Here is a 5,044-nt window from a genome sequence, read left to right on the forward strand (position 1 = left end):
ACTCCAGAAGCTCGAAAGTAAGGGTTGAAAAATTTTTGTGTCTATTTCACTCACATCTTAGACAATCAGGAGTGAGTTTAGAGACTTTGGGACTGGAAAATATCTCCCAAGTTTCGCCAGATCGAGCCGAAGATCCTCAAAATCACAATGCGCGTAAGGCGCTCCCGCCTACTCTTTCAGTCTTAAAAAGAAGTAGGGCTATATTTCGGCAAGAAAGCTCGAAAGTGTGCGTTCAAAAAGTGTTCCTGTGTCCATTTCACTGGAAACCAAAGCCATCAGGAGTTAGTTTAGAGTCCCCGGGACTGGAAAATATGCCCCTATTTCCGGGAAATCGAGCCGAAGTATCCCAAAATCACGATGCGCGTAAGGCGGTCTCGGCTACTCTTTGATTCTTAAAGTGAACTGGGGCTATATTTCGGCCGAGAAGCTAGAAAGTGAAAGTTCAAAAAGTTTTGATGTGTTCATTTCACTGCAAACCAAGGCCATCAGGAGTTAGTTTAGCGTCCCCGGGACAAGAAAATATGCCCCAAGTTCCGGGAAATTGAGCCGAGGTTGGTCAAAATCACGATGCCCCTAAAGTGGTCTCGGCTAGTCTTTCTGTCTTAAAGTGAAGTGGGGCTATATTTCGGCCCAGAAGCCCGAAAGTGAGCCTTCAAAAAAATTTTTCTGTGTTCTCTGACTGAAAAACAAGGCCATCACCAGTTAGTTTAGCGTCCCTGGGACTGGAAAATATTGCCCAAGTTCCGGGGAATCCAACCGAAGTTGATGAAAATCACGATGCGCGAAATGCGGTATCGGCTACTCTTTCAGTCTTAAAGTGAAGTGGGGCTATATTTCGGCCCAGAAGCCCGAAAGTGAGCCTTCAAAAAAATTTTTCTGTGTTCTCTGACTGAAAAACAAGGCCATCACCAGTTAGTTTAGCGTCCCTGGGACTGGAAAATATTCCCCAAGTTCCGGTAAATCGAGCTGAAGTTGGTCAAAATCACGATGCTCCCAAAGCGGTCTCGGCTACCCTTTCAGTCTTAAAGTGAAGTGGGGCTATATTTCTGTCCAGAAGCTCGAAAGTGAGCGTTTAAAAAGTTTTGCTGTGTCCATTTCACTGCAAACCAAGGCCATCACGGGTTAGTTTAGAGTCCCTGGGACTGGAAAATATTGCCCAAGTTCCGGGGAATCCAACCGAAGTTGATCAAAATCACGATGCGCGAAATGCGGTATCGGCTACTCTTTCAGTCTTAAAGTGAAGTGGGGCTATATTTCGGCCCAGAAGCCCGAAAGTGAGCCTTCAAAAAAATTTTTCTGTGTTCTCTGACTGAAAAACAAGGCCATCACCAGTTAGTTTAGCGTCCCTGGGACTGGAAAATATTGCCCAAGTTCCGGGGAATCCAACCGAAGTTGATCAAAATCACGATGCGCGAAATGCGGTATCGGCTACTCTTTCAGTCTTAAAGTGAAGTGGGGCTATATTTCGGCCCAGAAGCCCGAAAGTGAGCCTTCAAAAAAATTTTTCTGTGTTCTCTGACTGAAAAACAAGGCCATCACCAGTTAGTTTAGCGTCCCTGGGACTGGAAAATATTCCCCAAGTTCCGGTAAATCGAGCTGAAGTTGGTCAAAATCACGATGCTCCCAAAGCGGTCTCGGCTACCCTTTCAGTCTTAAAGTGAAGTGGGGCTATATTTCTGTCCAGAAGCTCGAAAGTGAGCGTTTAAAAAGTTTTGCTGTGTCCATTTCACTGCAAACCAAGGCCATCACGGGTTAGTTTAGAGTCCCTGGGACTGGAAAATATTGCCCAAGTTCCGGGGAATCCAACCGAAGTTGATCAAAATCACGATGCGCGAAATGCGGTATCGGCTACTCTTTCAGTCTTAAAGTGAAGTGGGGCTATATTTCGGCCCAGAAGCCCGAAAGTGAGCCTTCAAAAAAATTTTTCTGTGTTCTCTGACTGAAAAACAAGGCCATCACCAGTTAGTTTAGCGTCCCTGGGACTGGAAAATATTGCCCAAGTTCCGGGGAATCCAACCGAAGTTGATGAAAATCACGATGCGCGAAATGCGGTATCGGCTACTCTTTCAGTCTTAAAGTGAAGTGGGGCTATATTTCGGCCCAGAAGCCCGAAAGTGAGCCTTCAAAAAAATTTTTCTGTGTTCTCTGACTGAAAAACAAGGCCATCACCAGTTAGTTTAGCGTCCCTGGGACTGGAAAATATTCCCCAAGTTCCGGTAAATCGAGCTGAAGTTGGTCAAAATCACGATGCTCCCAAAGCGGTCTCGGCTACCCTTTCAGTCTTAAAGTGAAGTGGGGCTATATTTCTGTCCAGAAGCTCGAAAGTGAGCGTTTAAAAAGTTTTCCTGTGTCCATTTCACTGCAAACCAAGGCCATCACGGGTTAGTTTAGAGTCCCTGGGACTGGAAAATATTGCCCAAGTTCCGGGGAATCCAACCGAAGTTGATCAAAATCACGATGCGCGAAATGCGGTATCGGCTACTCTTTCAGTCTTAAAGTGAAGTGGGGCTATATTTCGGCCCAGAAGCCCGAAAGTGAGCCTTCAAAAAAATTTTTCTGTGTTCTCTGACTGAAAAACAAGGCCATCACCAGTTAGTTTAGCGTCCCTGGGACTGGAAAATATTGCCCAAGTTCCGGGGAATCCAACCGAAGTTGATGAAAATCACGATGCGCGAAATGCGGTATCGGCTACCCTTTCAGTCTTAAAGTGAAGTGGGGCTATATTTCTGTCCAGAAGCTCGAAAGTGAGCGTTTAAAAAGTTTTCCTGTGTCCATTTCACTGCAAACCAAGGCCATCACGGGTTAGTTTAGAGTCCCTGGGACTGGAAAATATTGCCCAAGTTCCGGGGAATCCAATCGAAGTTGATCGAAATCACGATGCGCGAAATGCGGTATCGGCTACTCTTTCAGTCTTAAAGTGAAGTGGGGCTATATTTCGGCCCAGAAGCCCGAAAGTGAGCCTTCAAAAAAATTTTTCTGTGTTCTCTGACTGAAAAACAAGGCCATCACCAGTTAGTTTAGCGTCCCTGGGACTGGAAAATATTCCCCAAGTTCCGGTAAATCGAGCTGAAGTTTGTCAAAATCACGATGCTCCCAAAGCGGTCTCGGCTACCCTTTCAGTCTTAAAGTGAAGTGGGGCTATATTTCTGTCCAGAAGCTCGAAAGTGAGCGTTCAAAAAGTTTTGCTGTGTGCATTTCACTGCAAACCAAAGCTATCAAAAGTTAGTTTAGGGTCCCCGGGACTGGAAAATATTCCCCAAGTTCCAGGAAAGCGAGCCCAAGTTGATCAAAATCACGATGCGCGAAATGCGGTCTCGGCTCCTTTTTCAGTCTTAAAGAAAAGTGTGGCTATATTTCGGCCCACAAGCTCGAAAGTGAGCGTTCAAAAAGTTTTGCTGTGTCCATTTCACTGCAAAACAAGGCCATCAGGACTTAGTTTAGCGTCCAAGGGACTGGAAAATGTTCCCCAAGTTCCGGGAGATCCACCCGAGGTTTGTCAAAATCACAATGCGCGTAAGGTGGTCTCGGTTACTCTTTAAGTCTTAAAGTAAAGTGGGACTTTATTTCGGCCAGGAAGCTCGAAGGTGAGCGTTCAAAAACTTTTGCTCTGTCCATTTCACTGCAAACCAAGGCCATGAGGAGTTAGTTTAGAGCTCTTGGGACTGGAAAATATCCCCCAAGTTCCGGAATATCGAGTTTCTCAAACTCACGATGCGAGCAGGGCGGTCTCGGCTACTCTTTCAGTCTTAAGTGAAGTGGGGCTATATTTCGGCCCAGAATCTCGAAAGTGTGCGTTCAAAAAATTGTGCTGTGTCCATTTCAATCCAAACCAAGGCCATCAGGAGTTAGTTTAGCGTCCCCGGGATTGGAACATATCCCCCAAGTCCCGGGAATTGGAGCCGAAGTTGATCAAATTCATGATGCGCGTAACGTGGTCTCGGCTACTGTTTCAGTCTTAAAGCCAAGTGTGCCTATATTTCGGCCCACAAGCTAGAAAGTGAGCTTTCAAAAAGTTTTGCTGTGTCCATTTCACTTCAAAACAAGGCCATCAGGACTTAGTTTAGGGTCCCCGGGACTGGAAAACATTCCCCAAGCTCCGGGAAAGCGAGCCGAAGTTGATGAAAATCACGATGCGCGAAATGCGGTCTTGGCTACTGTTTCAGTCTTAAAGTAGAGTGTGGCTATATTTCGACCCACAAGCTCGAAAGTGAGGGTTCAAAAAGTTCTGCTCTGTCCATTTCAATGCAAAGGAAGACGATCAGGAGTTAGTTTAGAGTCCCCGGGACTGGAAAATATCCCCCAAGTTCCGAGTAATCGATCCGAAAATGGTTAAAATCACGATGCGCGTAAGGAGATCTCGGCTACTCTTTCAGTCTTAAAGTGAAGTGGGGCTATATTTCGGCCCAGAAGCTCCAAAGTGGGCGTTCAAAAATTTATGTTGTGCGCATTTCCGTGAAAACCAAGGCCATCCGGAGTTAGTTAGAGTCCCCCGGACTGGAAAATATCCCAAAAGTTGCGTGAAATCGAGCTGAACTTGGTCTAACTCACGATGCGCGTGAGGCGGTCTCGGCTACTATTTCAGTCTGAAAGTAAAGTGGGATTCTATTTCGGCCCAGAAGCTACAAAGAGAGTGTTCAAAAAGCTTTCCTTTGTCCATTTCACTGAAAACCAAGGCCATTAGGAGTTAGTTTAGAGCCCGCGGAAATGGAATATATCCCTCAAGTTTCGGGAAACCGACCCGAAGTTGGTCAAAATCACGATTTGCGCAAGACGGTCTCGGCTACTCTTTCAGTCTTAAAGTAAAGTGGGGCTATATTTCGGTCCAGAAGCTCGAGAGTGAGCGTTCAAAAAGTTTCGCTGTGTCCATTTCACTGAAAACCAAGACAATCAGGAGTTAGTTTAGAGTCCCCGGGACTGGAAAATATCCCCCAAGTTCCGGCAAATCGAGCCGAAGTTGGTGTAAAATCACGGTGCGCTTAAGGCGGTCTCGACTACACCTTCAGTCTTAAAGTGAAGTGGGGCTCTATTTCGGCCCACAAGCTCA

Source organism: Orbicella franksi, chromosome 1 (assembly GCF_964199315.1).
Source record: "Orbicella franksi chromosome 1, jaOrbFran1.1, whole genome shotgun sequence".
Taxonomy (NCBI): Eukaryota; Metazoa; Cnidaria; class Anthozoa; order Scleractinia; family Merulinidae; genus Orbicella; species Orbicella franksi.